Consider the following 20758-nt stretch of genomic DNA (forward strand, 5'->3'; position numbering starts at 1 on the left):
GATTTGTGTTATGAAAAGTTTCAATTTCAATATAAATTGTTCTGTCTGTCTAGCTAGGTCACACATAAGTTTTCCCTTTCCTTGGAACTTCAAACTTAGCACATTCATACGCAGTGTGATATCAGTGAGAAAATGTAACTCACACTGCCACTTTTATCTTTAATAATTGGATGTTTGGTAAACAATCTTTTTATTTCTGGAAAATTGCAACTGACAATACAGTGAATCTGAAAAGCTCTTCCACAGCTCAACCAATGAGCATTGCCAAAGAACACAAGATCATTCAATTCATCATTCAATTCATTGTCTTCTGTTTCTTTCAACAGTTCCATAGACTGCCAATCATTAATAGCATTTTCACATACATGGAAAAGGATGTTAACAACTATATCATAACACTTTCATACAGTCTGTACCAACAAGCAGCACAAATATCTTCAATATATATCATATAAGGGAAATATCAGTCACTTATTTTAAAATTCCAATAAATTCAATTTCAACGTAACACAGTTGGAGCATCATCTATCATTATAAAAAATATTTTTCTTTTAATTCTAGCTTGAACACTTTGACAAATGTAGAAGACTCAGATATTATGACATCATGAGTTTAATATTAAGCCACAAGTTTACAACATTTCTTTGAAATGTGGAAGCCCATTGAGACAAAATATACCTGAAGAAATTAATTGGATAGTGTCTCTTATGTTGCACAGCATCTGAAGCTAAAGAGAAGTACTTGTAATTTTGACCACGGAGACTGCGTCCACCCAGCGAGCACAGAGCCTCCCCCTTGCTGCTCTGCTGCCTGTCCACACCTGCTGCCAGCTCACCATGGATGATGATATCGCCGCGCTCATCGTCAACAAAACGGCTCTGGCATGTGCAAGGCCGGCGTCAGGGGGGTCTTCCCCTTCACTGTGGGGCGCCGCAGGCACCAAGGTGTGATGGTGGGCATGAGTCAAAAGGACTCCTATGTGGGCAACGAGGCTCAGAGCAAGATAGACATCCTGACCCTGAAGTACCCTATCCAGCACGGCATTGTCACCAGCTGGGACAACATGGAAAAGATCTGGCACCACACCTACAACAAGCTGCGTGTGGTTCCTGAGGAGTACCCAGTGCTGCTGACCGAGGGCCCCCTGAACTCCTCGAGAAGATGATCCAGATCATGTTTGAGACCTTCAACATCCCAGCCATGTACGTGGGCCATCCAGGCTGTGCTGTCCCGGTACAACTCTGGCTGTACCACCGGCATCGTGATGGACTCCGGTGATGGGGTCACCCACACTGTGCCCATCTACGAGGGCTGTGCCCTCCTCCACACCATCCTGCATCTGGACCTGGCTGACCGGGACCTGACTAGACTACCTTATGAAGATCCTCACTGAGCACGGGCTACAGCTTCACCACCACTGCCAAATGGGAAATCATGCATGACATCAAGGAGAAGTTGTGCTACGTCATCCTGGACTTCGAGCAGGAGGTGATGGCAGCCTCCAGCTCCTCCCTGGAGAAGAGCTAGGAGCTGCCCAACAGCCAGGTCATCCCCTTTGGCAACGAACGGTTCCGCTGCCCCAGGCGCCCTTCCAGTCTTCCTTCCTGGGCGTGAAATCCTATGGCATCCATGAAACTACCTTCAACTCCATCATGAAGTGTGATGTGGACATCTATAAAGATCTATACGCCAACACAGCACTCTCTGGAAGCACCATCATGTACCCTGGAATCGCTGACAGGATGCAGGAGATTCCCGCCCTGGCACCCAGCACAATGAAGATCAAGATCATTGCTTCTCCTGAGAGCAAATACTCTGTGCGGACTGGCGGCTTCTCCAGTAAATGTGTATCAGCAAGCAGGAGTATGATGAGTCCGGCCCCTCCATCATCCACCGCAAATGCTTCTAGGCAGACTGTGATTTAGTTGCTTTACACCCTTTCTTGACAAAACCTAACTTGTGCAGAAAACAAAATGAGATTGGCATGGCTTTACTTGTTTTGGTTTGGGGTTCGTTTGTTTGTTTGTTTTTTGGCTTGACTCAGGATTTAAAAACTGAACGGTGAAGGTGACAGCAGTCCCCTAAAGTTCTACAATGTGGCCGAAGACTTTGATTGTACATTGTACTTTTTTTAATAGTCATTCCAAATATTGTGAAATGCATTGTTATAGGAAGTCCCTTGTCCTCCTAAAAGCCACCCACTTCTGTCTAAGGAGAATGGTCTAGTCCTCTTCCGAGTCCACACAGGGGAGGTGATAGCATTGCTTTCATGTAAATTATGAAATGCAAAAAATTTTTTATCTTCACTGTAGTACTTTTTTATTTTGTTTTATTTTGAATGATCAGCCTTTGTGGCCCCCTTTTTTGTCCCCCAGCTTGAGATGTATGAAGGCTTTTGGTCTCCCTGGGAGTGGCGGAGGCAGCCAGGGCTTACCTGTACACTGACTTGAGACCAGTTGAATAAAAGTGCACACCTTAAAAAAAAAAAAAGTACTTGTAATTTTTCAAATTTTGAATCACCTGATCATTTATATTGTTGAAAGTTCATGTTCAGGCAATTGTTTGATGATTTATTTTTTAATTTTTTAGTTTTTATTCACAAAATCTTTTACTTGTGTAAAATACGTGTTTTACTCTTTAGCCTCATAATTTACTAACAATTTCCATAACTAAACTCATAATTTATTTTACCATTTTTCCAGCTAAATGGTGTGTGTGTGTGTGTGTGTGTGTGTGTGTGTAAAATATTTAACTGGACATTTAATTCTAATTTCAGATGACTTCTCTTATCAACTATTTTACTGTTTAGAGGAAACTTCTTACCAAAATTCAGTATGTATTTGCTGAAAATGTGTCTTAATATTGTCCACTTTATTGTCTTAGGGAAGAATGATACAACAAACAGCTCTGCCACAGCAAATTGCAATTGCCACTCACTGTGAAACTGGCAACATACCTTCTTTCAGCCTCTTGTTTTCTTTACTGTTGTACAACGTCTACATCTCCATTTGATTCTCCATTAGTAGCATGCCTTCATTTTAAATCTAAAATTCATTCATATTCATTTTTAAGTAGGAAAAAAAGTTTAATTAGGCCGGGTGTGATGACTCATGCCTGTAATCCCAGCACTTTTGGGAGGCTGAGACGGGAGGATCACCTGAGGTCGGGAGTTCGAGACCAGCCTGACCAACATGAAGAAACCCCATCTCTACTAAAAATACAAAATTAGCCGGGCATGGTGGCACATGCCAGTAATCCCAGTACTCGGGAGGCTGAGGCAGGAGAATCGCTTGAACCTGGGAGGTGGAGGTTGCAGTGAGCCAAGATTGCACCATTGCACTCAAGCCTGGGTAACAAGAGTGAAACTCCATTTCAAAAAAAAAGAAAGAAAGAAAGAAAAGAAAAGAAAAGAAAAAAAAAAGTTTAATTGAAATACTAAGTATTTCAATTAATATGAGTATCACTTTAAGTCATGCTGCCTGCAGGCAGTATTCAAATAAACACATTCTTGTGTCACATCAATGCATAGAAAATAATAATTTGAACTGAATCCCACCTACTCAACTGTGTGTTTATGTGTAACGTTAGAAACAACACAGACACCCAAAACATGCATGACAACATAATATCTGAAGCTGCAATGGTTAAAGTGAAATGTAGTCCTACCCAAATCATAGTTCATTACAGGAAAATATGCTGCTTCACTTTTTAAATATAAATTAACTAAAAGTAAATAATATTAAAAATTCAGTTCTTTAGTTGTCCTGCTCACATTTCAAATGCTCAACAGTCACCTGTGGCCGGTGGCGACTATTTTACACAGTGCGATTGTAGAGCTTCTTGGACTGTATCTAGGTCGAAAACAACTGATGCATGTTTTTTGTTGCTAATCTTTTAAAATAAATTTAAATTTCAGCTTAAGTTTTAGAGGTTTTAAAGTTTTTCTCACTGCCATTGCTTGCTTCTCTGGAAGCTGCCACTTGGAGGATTAGGAGGTAATTGCAATAACAGATACGGTGTTCAGGCTTCCACTGCAGAAGTAAAAAGGAATGAGAAAACATTTATATACTCACCTGTGGTTTCTATTTTTAGAATATCAAGAATTGGTTACATCTTCTTTAAAAACTGTGAAATAGACTGAAAATAAAGACAGTTTTTAAAAATCCAAGTGTCTTTACATTTGTTAAATTAGTAAAATCAGTTACTTTTTCTTACATCTTTGTTTATTGTTCTTTTACTGATAGGCAGCCCAAGCCCTTTTCACAGCATCAGTTCAGCTGCTTGCAGATTAAATCCAGCTGCTTCTTTATCTTTAGTTCTTTTGGCCCATGCCTTGCCTACCAACAGGAGCTAAAAGTGTCTTGATGACTTTGAATAGCAACAAAAAAACTAAAGAGCATAATATTTAGCATATATAATAGTAAACACTCTAAATTTCAATAATGTAATAATTTCATTGCTTTTAACAATGACAAACTAGAAACAATTCAACAGTAGAGATCAGGCAGGCACGGTGGCTTACACTTGTAATTCCAGCACTTTGGGAGGCCAAGGTAGGCAAATCACCTGGGGTCAGGAGTTCGAGACCAGCCTGGCCAACATGGTGAAACCCTATCTTTATAAAAATACAAAATTAGCTGGATGTGGTGGCACATGCTTGTAGTACCAGCTACTTGGGAGGCTGAGACAGGAGAATCACTTGAACTTGGGAGGAGGAGGCTGCAGTGAGCCAAGATTGTGCCACTGCACTCTCGCCTGGGCGAGACAGAGCAAGACTCTGTCTCAAAAAAAAAAAAAAAAAAAAAAAGACTAGCCTGGGCAACATAACAAGACTCTATCTTTAAAAAAAAAATTTTTTTTTAATTACCCAGGTGGCATGTACCTCTAGTCCGAGCTACTCAGGAGGCTAAGGCAGGAGGATTGCTTGAGCCCAGGAGTTTGAGGCTTCAGTGAACTATGATTATAACACTTAACTCCAGCATGGAAGACAGAGAAAGATCCTGTCTTAAAAAAAAAAAAAAAAAAGCTGGGCACTGTGGCTCACGCCTGTAATCCCAGCACTTTGGAAGGCCGAGGCAGGTGGATCACTTGAGGCCAGGAGTTCAACACCAGCCTGGCCAACATGGCGAAACCCTGTCTCTACTAAAAATACAAAAATTAGCTGGGTGTGGTGGTGCATGCCTGTAGTGCCAGCTACTCAGGAGGCTGAGGCAGGAGAATCTCTTGAACCTGGGAGGTAGAGGTTGCAGTGAGCCGAGATCATGCTACTGCACTCCAGCCCGGGTGACAGAGCAAAACTCTGACTCAAAAAAAAAAAAGTAAAGATTTGGTTAATTTTGCACATCTATACAATGACATCCTCTTCAAGCTTTAGAAATGAAAGAGTAAATGAAAATTTATTGGCAGGGAAAGATGCTGATAATAATGTACTAAGTAGAAAAGCAAATTCTATAACAATATGCATTATACGATCTCATTTATGTTCTAAAATGTGTGTGTATATAGTATATATTATATATGTGTACACATGTGTATCCTAAAATACAAAGATCTGAAAAGTGTAACATGTTTCTTACCCCTTTAAATTTCACTCTTTAACATGGGTGTTTTTATTTCCTTCTTTTTGTTTATCTGTACTTTAAATAATAAAAGCACATTTCATGTTTTTATATTTTAAAATATAATAATGTCTATTTTTAGTTTTTATTTTTTAATCTCTAATGTCATTTCTATATCTGCCATTACTAGCTGTTTCTACTTCACTGAGAGCTCCTCCTTACAGGTAAATAACCACCTTTATACCCGCGTTCTTCCTTCACCCTCTCTGGCATTTGAAATCACCAATCAACATGAGACACAGGTCAGAAACTATTTAGGTGGATTTGTCTACAGTGTCCTAACAGCATGTCGTGAGATTTTGAGAATTACAGGTCCAATGGGTCATTTCCCAGTACTTTGCCCTCTTATGAACCCAGCTTGGGCAGTATAAGCAAAGAAGAACGTTTTAAAAACACTAAGTCCCCAAAATTCCACGTGAGTACCTGCCCTCCCAGAAACCCAGTGTGCTCTCCACTCCAGAGAAACCTGCTCTTGCTGAGCGCTGACAAAGGTGCTTGGCCTCTTTACCCTGCCTCCGTCCTCTCTCGCTCTCTTTCTCAGGCACAGACTGATACCTTCTTTCCCATCAGCGCTTCATCTCATGCCTATTGCAGGTTTCTTAGCCAAAGGGTTCTGAGTCAAGGCCCCAAAACTTGTCAAAGGGGACATGTGTAGATAATAAAGGAAGTTGTCATTTGACAACGGGACACCAGCCCTCAAGAAGATCACAGACCAGTTTAGGAAGAAAAAGGACACACATGCAACCTGTCTTAGGAAAACTTACCAATAAACAAGCACAAAATAGTGCAGAATAGATTGATTCTTTCAGTGCAGAGGGAGATGAGATCAACGTGGGGCTGGATCAATACCAAAAAGCTTTAACTGGGGACCTTGAGGCTGGCTCAATTATGCTAGGAAGGTTCTTTCATTGAGCAATTTCAGGGGAGCCAGGGATTGTCCAACCCAAAAGTCCCTAATCTCTGGACACTGACTGCCCAGCTTTCCCAGATAAATAATTCCTCTGAGTTGAAGGTCCACAGGCCACTACCAAACTGGAAATGTTCATAGAAAGGGTTAACATATTTGGCTATCAGCCTTTAGTTACCACTGATTTTATTACTGGATTATTAGATTAGATGCCCAGTCACCTGGTGAGGTCTGAGAAGGTGAAACTTGGTTAGAAACATCTTGATGGAGAGAGGGTGAGCTGAGAACACAGGATACCGGCCTATAGCAGGCTCAGGGTGGAACAGGAAAAAGGCGGAAAGATGGCTCGGGACCCAGAGCAGGGGAGAAGCCAAAAGACCAACAATGCCTGTTGAGAAGCCCTGGAGAGCGAGGCCATCAATGGGTGGGCACAGAGGAAAGGAAAGAAAAAGCGTGCCCCAGCCTGCTGGAGGCATTTGGAGTTCACAGGGCCGCTAGTTGACCACCCCAATTAAAGGCTTTCTGCTCCCTGCCTCGCCTTGCTGTGGTTTTCCCAGACAGAAGTGGCTTTGTTACTGGGTGAGCACCGGGGCCTGGAAGCAGCTGTGAGTGTGTGGACTTCCTGGTTGCAGCCTTTCTCCTCTGAATGCTTCGCTGGGACCTCTTGGTCCGGAGCCTTTTATCTCCCGTGTTTCATCTGATTCTCACTGAGTATATTCTGTAATTTGCTTTGTCAACTGCCGCTCCCAAGGAATCATTCCCTCTTGATCTTTCACTCTTCAATCCCTTTTTTTGTTCTGTCCAAAACATAATTTTTAATTAATGTTTTAGCTTAAAATGTATCAAAGTTCAAAAGTCGAATAGTCTAAAATGTTTCACTAAAAAGAGCAGTTCCTCGCCTTTCCCATCCCACCCTCATAACACCACAGCATCTCTGAGTGATTTTTTTCTTCTAATTCACCCCAAATCTTTACATCATACAAATACACTGCTACCACTTGATTTATCAGCTTTAAACATTATCTACCAACTTCTTATAGCAGAGGAAGATATTAGCTCTCTCAAATACCCTTCACCTCTTTCATTCTCCATTCAATTAGTTACCTCCTAATTTGAGGGTCGATCCATTTTGAGTATTTTGGCTATTATGACTAAGTAAATACTGTTTGCTGCTAGTTTACTATGATCATAGTAGTATGCTATGATTAATTACATTCTTGAAACATTTTTGTTTTTCCTGAAATTCACAATTACTTCTTTTTTCAAATGTTTAGCTAAAAAAATATAAACTGTCTTATGAATTTGTGAGTCTCTCTTGGGCAAAGGCCACGTAGAGCTGCCTTTACTCTTTTCAGCTGTAGTGTACATGTAACCCAATAAATATTCCCATGGCTGTCTCCCTTTCATTCAAAACCCCATAAAGCTACAGGTCCTATTTGATGACAAAAACTATCTCCAATCACAGGACCAACACTGAGCCCTACCCACAAGCAGTGCTCCATAAATATTTCTAATTTGGTTTACTGTCCATGGTCCATGATCTTGTGCTGTGTGTGGCTCCCACCAATACCTTTGCATATTCTGTAATAAACCAAGTTTTATTCACTGAAGTTCAGCACAATGAGATAAGGATACGCACACATCACATGAAGTGTAATGAGCCTTTTACACTGCCTCTCAAGTACATTTCTGTAAAAGGCAACTGTAGCTCTATCACCTAGAGCTAAGACTTACAGAAGGCCTATCCTTTTTCCCTTGGAAAAAAAGTATCTTGCACCCACTTTCTGTAGGGGGAACCAACATTTACTCTCAGTCACCATTTGAAAAACTTCATTCATACTGACTCATCACAACTGCCCTCAGATGCTAAGAATGTTTTTCAAAGAAGAAGGAATGACAGGGATATAATAGTACTAAAATTGGGTCATTCCCTGATTAATCAATCAGGAATTAGTCAATTACAGAATAGGTTTGGCTCTCCATAATGCAATACTTAAAAAATAGTGGCTTGAAGTTTACTTAAAGGTTTCTCTTTCTCATGCAACAGAAATTCCACTGTAAGGTCTTCATGCTTGTTGCTTCATGGTGCAAGATGGCAGCCCCAACTCTGCCATCACATCTGCAGTCCAGGCAGGAAGAAAGGGAAGGGCAAAGGTCAAAAATGTTCACTAGCTGAGTATATCTCCTTCAACAAGAAAACAATAGCTTTTCCTGGATGTCTCATTAGGTGGCTTTCCCTTATGTCTCTGGCCAGAATGAGGCCACGTGGCTACTCCTTTCACTTACAAGGAAATCGGGGAAATGTAGGTTTTTGTTTTTTTTTAAGGTCAGGCAAATTGTCATTCCAAATAGAATTGAGGTCCTATGTGCAGGCTCTCAGCAGTGTCTCTACTGTTCACATATGTGGGTTAACAATACCAATATATCATGGAAATTAAAAGAAAATCAGACTTTCTAGACATGATAGAATTGAGTCTCTTTTTACTCCAGTGTTACTTTAGTGTAAACAGATTTTTAGGTCTTCATTGCACTACAGGTCTAGATCCAGTTTCCCACACATACTCACATTTGTTATAGTAATTTTTCGTGTGATCTTGCAAATCCTCATTATCCAAAAAGGATTGAAATGTGTACATGTATCTAAACCCTCACATACACAAAGACAAAATAAACAAACAGAAAAGTGCGCCCAAGCAGTCGGGAATCAAGTAAGTAAAGAACCTTCAGTGATAATCAGGATTAATTTTGAGGAAAATGATACTGCTGGGATTTTAGAAAGAATAAATAACTGACATAATGAAATATTTGCAGTATTTTTACCTTATGCAAAGGGAGTTGGTTTCTCCCTTCAAGATGTGAATATCTGTTACATACATATTAAATATAATCCTAATAATTACAATGGGGAGGAAACCTTCAAACACTTTATGCTTTAAATTAAGTTTATCTCCTCTATCCAAACCCCTCTTTAGCTAGTAGGGGAGCTATAATTCCCACAACTTCTAAAACATTAGAATCTAAGAACTGGTTGAAGAAGACATTTTTGCTGCTATCATGATGCAAAATAACTGCCTGGTAGTATTCTCTATGGAAATCAAGTTAATAAAAATGTGCAAGTATTAACCAACACTTTTCAAATCCTCAGAACTGGACAGCCAAAAATATGGCAGTGGATCTCATGGAAGATGGCTGCCTTCCACTTCTCATTTTAACTACTTCAGGTTTGGTGGGTTTGTACAGGAGTGTGCTTTGAGAGAGAACTCAACGTCTCTGCTTTCTGTGAGGCAAGCGCCTCTTCGGTGCTTTCATCATCCCCAGTCAGGAATGCCTTCTTTCCCTCTCTCTCCCTTAATTGGAATCTCTGTTGTTCAAGGCCACAGCTATGAAACCTTCCTGGTTACACTCTGTCCAGCCCTCCCTCCTTCCCCATAATCTGATTGAATTCATTGTATTCATATATGATGACCTTATGATCTATCAGACAAACCAGGACTATTTTGGAGAATAAAAGGAGACACTATTAGATATTTTACCAGGTCAACAGGAGTCAATTAGGAATATCCCAAGCAACCTAGGATGTGTGGTCATCCTACTTATTTGATCTATGCGGGATACATTCCCATAACTTCCAGAAGGTCAAAATCACGAAAATAGGTTTGGGTTCCTGGCTCTCTCCTAAATCTATTTGCATTTCAACACATATGTTATCTGGATGCCACCTATCTACTACAAGAAAACTACTCTTTTGAGTTTTCTCTCCCATTTGGTGGCCGTTTTTTTTTTACTATGAAACAACACTGTTAAAGACTTCATGTGACATCAGGGTAGGAGCGGATGCTGAGCCATCTGCTAGGCTCATGAACCAGAGAAGGGGCAGATGCCAGCTCAGCAGCCTCAGCATGCACATGGTTAAAATTCCTACCTCAGCAAAATGCCGAATTGATACACCATGGATCTCCCTTGTCATTTCTCACTAGTCAAAGCATAAACACTGAACATACAGTAATTACACATTGCCTGGACCTTCATTCAAGTTTAAGACTCCACGGTTTTAATGAAATCTTTGTTCAAGCATTTGAACTGCTATGAAGCTGTTTTCTGAGAAAAGCTGTGGTCTCGTCTACAGGAATTCCAGTGCCCATTTCCTGAGAGAAATGGAATGGCCCTTTTCCATTCACACATCTAATGTTTAAGACTACGGCTGGGCACAATGGCTCAAGCCTGTAATCCCAGCACTTTGGGAGGCTGAAGTGGGAGAATTGCTTGAGCTCAGGAGTTCAAGACCAGGCTGGGCAATATGGCGAAACCCATTGTAATACATGCCTATAGTCCCAGTCTGAGGTGGGAGGATCACCTGATCTTGGAGAGGTCAAGGACACAATGAACCTTAATGGGGCCACCAGACTCCAGCCTAGGCAACAAAGTGAAACCCTATCTCAAAAAAAAAAAAATTGTTTTAAAAAAATGCTATGCCAAAATTCTATCCTCCTTTCTCCTCACAGCTGAATCTGGGAGATGTGTCTATACTCTTCTTTTTTGTTTTTTGAGACAGAGTCTCACACTGTCACCCAGGCTGCAGTGCAGTGGCATGATCTCAGCTCACTAAAACCTCCACCTCCCGACTTCAAGGGATTCTCCTGCTTCAGCCTCCTGAGTAGCTGGGATTACAGGTGCATGCCACCACGGCTAGCTAATTTTGTGTATCTTTAGTAGAGACGGGGTTTCACCATATTGGTAAGGATGGTCTCAAACTCCTGACCTCAGGCGACCCCCCCACCTCAACCTCCCAAAGTGCTGGGATTACAAGCATGAGCCACCGAGCTCAGCCACTCTTCACCTATGCACTTCCCAGCCCACTGTCTTCTGGCTCCAGCACCTTCTGTACTGTAGAAGCTGTTCTGAAAAAAGCCAACAACAAACGCCGGCTCGGGAAAGTCACTGGAAATGTTTTCAGGCTTTATTATATCTGAACTCTTCCCACCAACCGTTTCTCTTTACCAGATGTTTTCTTCCTTAGCTTCAGGCAAGTCACTTCCTTCTAGTTCATAGCCTCGTTGGCTGAGCTCTCTACGTTCACCCCTCCTTGAATATCAGTGTTCTCCAGGATTCTGCGCTGGGGCCCTCTTTCCTCACCATCCTCTCATTCTTCTCAGGCAAGCACATTGACTTCCATGGCTTCCCCAATGCTACACTGCGTAAACAACGGTCACGTGTTCTAAATTTTCTAATCAGTTTCAACTTATTCTACTCTGCTTTTTCTGTAAAAGTTATTTTTGTTATGCAGTTAAATGTGACTTAATTTGAAAATTTTGTGGGATTTTTCGCATACATATTCAAATCCTTCCTCTATGGCCTGTCACAGCACCCTCTGTCTGGATTTTTGGTTAGGCGAATATGTTTCAGTTTAAATCCTGACTCCATCCCTCACTGGCGTGAACTTGGGTAGATTATATAACCTCTTTGTGCCTCAGTTTCCTTGAACTATAAATTGGGGTTAATGACAGTAAATCCTACCTCATGCAGTCATAGAGAAGATGACATGAACTAAAGTACATGTGAAGCACTGGGAACCGTGTCGGGCATATAGACTTACATCCATGTTAGTTACTGTAATTTTGTATGGTCAATGTATTTATATACTAAAGTCTTTGCAAGATCTGTCTTCTTTTCTGAGCGTTAAACTGTCTGCTCACATGGAATTCCCGTAGGCACCTCAGTTGCAACATGTCCTACTCTTGAACTTGCTGTTTTGTCCAACAGACTTCCTCCTCTGTTCCCTGTTTACACGAATTGTATCATTTATCACTCTCCACCCAGCCATGAAGTAGCACTGTTACTTTTAACTCCCCCGACCTTCCATCCATCAATTGGTAATAAGTACTATTGCTTCTACCTTCCAAATGTCTTAGATTGTACCCAGTTCTCCATTTTCACTGTCACTCATTTTCTCTCAACTGGATCCTCACTTCCTCCTTTTAAAAATTTTTTAGAGATGCGATCTCTGTCACCCAGGCTGGAGTGTAGTGGCGTGATCATAGCTCTCTACAGACTCAAATTCTTGGGCTCAAGCGATCCTCCTACCTCAGCTTCCCAAGTAGCTGGGACTACAGGCATGCACCACCATGCCCAGCTAAGTTTTTTACTTTTTGTAGAGATAGGGTCTCACTATGTTGCCTAGGCTGGTCTCTAACTCCTGGCTTCAAGCAATTCTCCCTCCTCAGTCTCCCAAAGTGCTAGGGTTACAGGCGTGAGCCATCGTGCCTGACTTCACCTCATTTCCTTTTCAATTCAGTGTTTCTAAGACCCCAGTTGGGTCATATCACTACGCTTTTTAATCGCCTTCCTGAGCACTCCATTGTCTATAGAGGTGCTATCCAACAAACTTCCTGCGATGTTGGAAATGTCTATGTCTGTGCTCTCTGGCATGGTGGCTCCTAGCCACATGTGGCTATAGAGCACTTGAAATGTGGCTAGTATAACTGAGGAAATAATTTTTTTAATTATGACTAATTCTAATTATGTGACTTGTGCCAGCACAGGTCTAAAGGATAGAGCTCACCCAACCTGACTTGGCAAACGCCACTTTCCACACCGCCAAAACCTGTCTGCTTATCTTTATCTAGCACTCCTTGTAGTTTTATACATTCCTGCTTTTGTTTATGTTATGCCCTTTACCTAGTCCTTTCTCATCTTTTCTATTCAGCTTTGCAAACCTACGTCAAATGTCACTTCCTTTCAAGCCTTTTGACATCACATACAGAGACACACAGACTTCCTTTTCCTTCTGTGCCTCCCTGCATCATAACACTTATACCTCATTATTTTTTAACTACCTTTTGTCTTCTTCCAAACAAATTACAATCTCCTGTAGTGTAGACCTTACCTTAGTTTCTTGAACTTACTTAACATTTGTAGAATGCACAAACAAATAAATGAAACACAGAAAACCAGTTATGGTCAATAGCTGAATGCCTATACTTTGGGTTGAGGGCATTAGCAATCTCATCATATTTTTGTCATTTTTAATCATCTTCGATTATTGGTACAGGGCCTGCCAAAGTACAAGTTGCAACAACCAATTGTGAAATAATTTGGCAGAATATTTATGCTAGTCCATCTGACTACGTATATATCCTTTTTTTTTAAGAGATGGAATTTTGCTCTTATTGCCTAGGCTGGAGTGCAATGGCACGATCTTGACTCACTGCAACCTGTGCCTACCAGGTTCAAGCAATTCTCCTGCCTCAGTCTCCCAAGTAGCTGGGATTATAGGCACGCGCCACCACGTCCGGCTAATTTTTGTACTTTTAGTAGAGACGGGATTTCACCACATTGGTCAGGCTGGTCTCGAACTCCTGACCTCAGGTGATCCACCTGCCTTGGCTTCCCAAAGCGCTAGGATTACAGGCAGAAGCCACTGTGCCCCACCCACACATCCTTTTAGTAGCTAATGACAGCTACATGACCCTACACATTTCTCATCAGCGCTGAGAAGCATGGAGTTCAGTTGCATGCATTGTTAATTAATAGCTTTTTCTTTAAAGCTCAAGGTAAATTCCATTCTTAATCTCTGTTTTAATGGTTTTATTTGGTTCTAGGCCATTTGTTGTTAGTAGTCTCAGATTGTTTTATATTCTCAAATGTCCTTTTAGATACTATAAATGTTAAATAAATAAAAGATACAAGGTTTCCCATTTTAAATTATCTATTTGTGTGTATCTGTCTTTTCTCTGCAGCAGATTAACGTCTTAGGGATAGAAACTCACCTTTCTCACCTGCAGCATCCTCACTGTGGCTGTCACACCACCTTGCATACAGTCAGCGCTCAATAAATAGTTCTTGAGTAATGGTATCAAAGCTAATTAATTAATCCAAAACAGAAACTTGGTAGTCTAGTTCTAACTTCGAAAAAAACTACTTGTAAACCTTAAGATTAATAAATCTTAAGGCCAAAACCAAAAATGATGTTTAGTTTCATTAACAGTCAAAGAAATACAAATCAAAATACTAAGCTACTATTCTTGGATTTTCTCATTAGCAAATTTTTTTAAAATGATAAGCTACATGCTAGCTAGCGAGCATCTTGAGAAATAAATGGCATTTTAATCACTGTGGGTGAGAGTTAACCCTTTTTCTAGAAGAAAATTTGTCAATATGGATGAAAAGCTTCAAAAATGTTTCTATCTTTGATATTGCAATTGAATTTCTGAGGATCTTAACCTAAGAAAACAGTAAATGTGTAAAAAAAAAAGGAGTCATATTCAAGGATGCTCATCACACTGTAACTCACTATAGGAATAAACTGAAAATCACTTAAATATTGAACAATAGGGGAATAAAACCGGCATAAAAGTTACAATTTGTCAACAATTATATCACATGTTCTCCTGGGGTAAATTCCTAGGAGGAAGGATCAATCCTTCCTCCTAGGAATTTACCCCCTATCTAGCAATTCTTTTCTAGGAATTTTTCCAAAGAAAACATGTGAAACAGTATATACAGAAAGATATTTATCTCGGCATTATTCTAAATGTCCAGCTCTATGAAATTGGATAAGTGGAACTTGAAACCCTCATGTGATAGAACACTAGGCAGCTACTAACATGGTGTTGTAGAAGAAAATTTACTGACATGGGAAAATGAGCACAATAAGTTGTTTAGATACAAATAAGCATTCATGATATGTAGTCATTCCTGTAAGTCAAAACTGTGTTAACGTTTAGATATACTATTGTGCTTTTCTGTACTTTTCAGATTGTCTGCAATGAACAAGTATTGCTTTTTCAAATCAGAAAACCTTCCAAGACAGGTATGTGTTTGTGATTTTAAAGCCTAAGTATGAAAAAAACTATCAATAAAATGTCAGACCCTTAAAGTTGTTCTCTAGGTGTGGGTCAGGCACTTGATTCTCTGTCTTTAGGCGCTTCAGAGGAGCTCTATTAGGGTTTTACGCAGTGCACTTCTTAAGCATCCAAACCATGTCAGGAAGCCAGATTTACTAAGGCAGGGGCCTTTCATCTTTTCTGCACCCACACACAGACCTGAGCCTGCTCTTTCCCTGTTTTCTGTCTCTAACCACCAGGGAGTCTGGCACCCCGTTCATGGTTTCTCCATCAGAGGGGCTCATAAGTCCAAAAAAAAGAGCACAACCTCTAGGACTGAGGCAGGAGAATGCAAGAGAAAATGGCTTCTTCATGTTTTCTGTTTGGCTGCTGCATACCAATAAATGGGCCTGTGCCTTACCACAAAAATGTAAAACAGTGTTTTTGCTTTGTGGTATATATTGCTAATTATTGTTTAGATGCACTTAGTGGTACTAACAGGTCTGAAAAGAGATAAAGTGCCCGGCAAAGTCCCAAAACTAATATTTAATTTAATTTAATTCAATTTTTAAAAATGTTACTGAGCATCTTAACACTTCAGGGAACTATGCTAATGACATGAAGTGCAGAAAAGGCAGGGACCTGATACTCAGCAGGCAGCTGCCAGAAATCAGGTGCCAAGCTTGGCCTTCACATTCCTGATCGTTTGCACTCTCTCAGTCACCTTGGGAGGTAGTTACTTTAATCTCTATCTAACAGATGGCATAGTGGTGCAGAGTTCCCAAGACCAGACTCTCGGTGGTGGAGCCAGAACTTGAACTCAGGTCCACCTGATCCCAAAGCACATGTTTTGTCCATTATTTATCAACCTCTACCTTACCAGAGTTTATAAGGCATGTATCTAATATGATGAAGAAAAGAAGGAGGAGGAGGAGGAGGAAGAGAAGAAAGAGATGCCTTCTAAACACATTTCAAAGCTCTAAAGGAAGACGAAGGAGAGTGTTAAAGGATACTGGAGGAAAATTGTCACACACAAAAAGCGGCACAGAGACCAGTTTTAATAGGAGTTTTAACAGGATTCCAGCAGGATGGCAGCAAAGACATTCCACCAAGAGATGGGCACAGAGGTGGGATCAAGGGCATTGAGCTTGAGAAATGGTGAGTGTTCGTGGTGCCTGAAGCAGTAGATGGAGACACAGCAGGTAAGGCCAACTTAAGCCAAGCCAGAGAGAAGCCGGAAGTGATTCTACGGGCAGTTTCTGAGCAGAGGAACGGCACAATCGGTACTGTGCCTCAGAACATGCTTACTCACAAGCATTTACTCCAGGTAGTGTTTGTCCCCATTTAATTTCAGAAGGGAATCCTGGTCTTCAAAAGCGCAAATAACGGCCGTCTTGAAAAGTAAAGTCAGAAGTTCGTTGTGTGTTTGTTTTGTTTGGGTCCTTTTCTAATTGTTAGTATGTGGATTTCCTTATCTGGGTTCTTAACTACAACGTGAATCTAACCATTTAGGAACTCACTGGCTGACTCTCACATATTAGTCCTTCATCATAGACTAGTGTTATTTTCCCATGCACCAAATTTCTTCAATACAGGCAAACATGGATTGGTTGCTAAGATATTTCAATAAGCTCAGCTTGGTTAATGAAGAATACCGACGTTGACGAATGGGTGAGTCCATTAGTGGCCTCCTTAGGGGCTGTGTCATTGCAACCTCCCTTCTCACTGAAATCAGCTCAAGTGGCTCAGGGTATCAGGAATGGAAAGCTGGGCTGACCAGACAAAACCAGTAGAGACTTAATTTGGAAGCAGAAAAGACAAATGTACATGAACGTAAAGAGCTGGAGAGATGAATATGGCCTGCTTCCTTTTTTGTTGTAACTCTGCAATTCTGCCTGACAATCAATTCAATTTAATATAACCCCTTGGGAAGCACATTTTCTTCCTGAGCAGGAAACCGCAAAATGTCAAAAATACATAAAAGGTGGCTTACATCTGGAAGAGGAAAGACAGGTATGCTTCTAGAAGGAACACCCATGAGTTGGACCCCGAGAATTAAGCAGTTGCCGTGCTCATCTGTTAATGTTTCTTTATTCCTATCATAAGGACTGCGGTTTAGGGATGGGTTGAAAACTCCTCACTCAATATTTCAAAATAGATTATAAGCCTCAGTACTGAAAATCAAAGTCAAGGTATAATAATCAGCTTAAAGATACTGGAAATAGGACATGGGTCTCCGTTCCTTCCCTTCCGTCCTCCTCTTCCCCTACCCCTACTCCCAGACCCTCAGCACCTCACACCTGAACTCCTTCATAGTTACCTCTTTTGTTCACCATTCCTAACTCTTTTCGTAATCCAGTTCGCCCTGCAATAAGCTCCCCATGAGGCTATACGCCAGATCATCTACCATTCGCCAACTCCCTACTGGTTCCCACTGGGCTGGATTTTTCAAACAGCTTCCAGAGGTACACCCAGGTATAGTGGACAGATCTCAGGGGTAGGGAAGGGAGAGTGGAAACTGGGAAGTCGATTTCTGGACTCGCTCTTCCCTTTCGCCCAGAACTAATCTGTTTCATCTGTTTTATTTACTGAGCTTCCACTTACAATTTTTTTTTTTTTTAAGAAAAAGCTTCAGGAGTTCGAGACCAGCCTGGCCAACGTACTGAAACCCTGTCTCTACTAAAAATACAAAAGGTGGCATGCACCTGTAATCCCAACTACTTGGAAGACTGAGGCAAGAGAATCCCTTGAATCTGGGAGGCAGAAGTTGCAGCAAGCCAAGATCGTGCCTCTGAACTTTAGTCTGGGCAACAGAGCAAGTCTCTGTCTCAAAAAAAAGCCCTCCATTCCCACAAGAAGTTTGAAAGGTACCGTCATTCCCTACTGCAAGCCTAGGTTCATGCGTCTCATCATCTGACCCACTGGCTTTGCCAGCCTTTTTTCCAAACCACTCCAATGCCAACCATTTTTTAGTATGTCTATTCTGTTCCACGTAGTCCAACCAACCCACCCCTCACCCAGGTTGTAAAGAACTCTTCCTTCTCAGGACGTTTCTTCGGCTCTTGGCCTTGTCATGCCTCACAGTCCATTTCTGATGCATTTTCACCTCTTCATGTCTTGTCTGTCCAAGTAGATTATAGGTTCAGGGTGCGGTGGGGCCCTACCTGCAGAGACACTCAGCACTCACTCACACATGGAATATCCACCCACAGACACGTGGCTCATGCTACCTCCCTGTGCCCGCTGACACTCTCCTCCACCCTAGCTCCACTCCACTCCACACTCAGGAGCTGAGTCCTCTTTTTTTGCATCTACCTCTTGCCTCCTTCAGTCATTTCTGGCAGCTCCAGTCTGTTCTGACTTCACCTCTTCTGATCGAGTTCATATCTGGTCAGTACCACATGATGTAACATGTCATTATTCCTGCCATGAAGTGTTCTCTGGTTGTTGCAGGTGTTACTTTTGTCTCCGACTGAGCTGCAGGTATTGAGAAATGGGCTGGGTCTTAGCACTTCTCCATAAAGGTAGATGGCCTGGTACCCCCCACCCTTTTTTTTTTTTTTTTTTGAGACAGTTTCTCTCTGAAGCCCAGGCTGGAGTGCAATGGCACGATCTTGGCTCCCTGCAACCTCCACCTCCCAGGATCAAGAGATTCTCATGCCTCAACCTCCCAAGTAGCTGGGATTACAGCCATGCCCCACCACGCCCAGCTCATTTTTGTATTTTTAGTAGAGATGGGGTTTCACCATGTTGACCAGGCTAGTCACAAACTCCTGACCTCAAGTGATTCGCCAGCCTCGGCCTCCCAAAGTGCTGGGATTAAAGGCGTGAGTCACCATGCTGGCCTCTTTTTGACAAACTGTATTCAAGGGTCATCAGAAGACTTAAGACCCACTTAATTCCAACAGAAGAGAATGTTCTCTTTCTGTTTTGCCAACCGCATCTTCATATTCAACTGCTGCAAATAACTCTTATAAATGTCATGAATACATATAAAACAGTATGTTTTGGCCAGGCGTGGTGGCTCACACATGTAATCCCAGCAATTTGGGAGGTTGAGGTGGGCAGATCATGAGGTCAAGAGATCGAGATCATCCTGGCTAACATGATGAAACCCCGTCTCTACTAAAAATACAAAAATTAGCCAGGCGTGGTGTCACGTGCCTGTAGTACCAGCTACTCAGGAGGCTGAGGCAGGAGAACCACTTGAACCTGGGAGGTGGAGGTCGCAGTGACCTGCGATTGCGCCATTGCACTCCAGCTTGTCAACAGAGCGACAGAGATGGGATTTTACCACGTTGGCCAAGTTGGTCTTGAACTCCTGACCTCAGGTGATTAACCTACCTCAACCTCCCAGAGTTCTGGAATTACAGGAATGAGCCACTGCACCCAGCCAGGACTGGTCTCTTTAGTGACACTTATTACTTACAACACATTAAAAATGTACTATAGGCTCCATCCGATTTAACCTCTCCTGTTTTCCAAATATGCTATTCTCTCAAATAGTGCTCCTAATTTTCAAGTGCATGGACAGAAAGAAATCAGCAACCTGAATCCCACCTGGGTTAGACCGAGTGTGCCTACTCAGTGAACGTCGACACCAACACGGTCTGTCTCAAGAAGCTTCTATCCTCTTAAAATTCCCCTAAGTCAGTGGACCCCAGCCTTTTTGGCACCAGGGACCAGTTTCATGAAAGGTAATTTTTCCATGGACCAGGGAGGTGGTCAGGGGATAGTTTCAGAATGAAACTGTTCCACCTCAAATCATCAAGCATTAGATTCTTATAAGGAGCGCACAACCTAGATCCTTCATATGTTCAGTTCACGACGGGGTTGCGCTCCTATGAGAACTAATGCTGCTGCTGATCTGACAGGAGGCAGAGCTCCGGCAGTAATGCTCACTTGCCCACCACTCACCTCCTGCTGGGCTGCCAGGTTCCTGACAGTCCACAGAGGAGTACTGGATCTCCGCTCAGGGGAGAGGATGGGGACCCCTGCCCTAAGTTTAAATAGAATCAAACTTTGTGTCAAAATTGGGATACTACCTTAAACTAATGAGCTTGCATTCTATTATTTGCATTTTGAGCTCATTAAAAATGCAATTTTCCTGGGTTCTCTTAAAAAATCATGGGATTTTTTTTTTTTTTTTACTACTGGACAAGACAGTATTTGATGTTCAATAAAAAATAATTTGAGATATGAGATTTCTGTCTGATAATCAGCACAATCTTTTTTCAGATGAAAACTTCCAGGAAGAAGTTTGTTTTTAATTCTCTCAGGTTTTGATGTTGCCAATCTTATTTTCACTAAAAGAAAAACTGATTGCCATATTATAGCATTATTTTCCTGTGATTCTCTGTTCTGCAAGTTTTAACACAGAAATTGTTCCCATAAAGTGAAGACCAAAAACA

General features: G+C 41.6%; 1 pseudogene; it reads left to right on the forward strand.

Annotated features, from left to right (window-relative positions):
- Positions 1–836: 836 nt before the first annotated feature.
- Positions 837–1909, forward strand: LOC105712588 (actin, cytoplasmic 1-like; annotated as a pseudogene).
- Positions 1910–20758: the final 18849 nt, after the last annotated feature.

This window comes from Aotus nancymaae, unplaced genomic scaffold (genome assembly GCF_030222135.1).
Source record: "Aotus nancymaae isolate 86718 unplaced genomic scaffold, 86718_ANA_hifiasm-v0.15.2.pri h1tg000010l, whole genome shotgun sequence".
Classification (NCBI taxonomy): Eukaryota; Metazoa; Chordata; class Mammalia; order Primates; family Aotidae; genus Aotus; species Aotus nancymaae.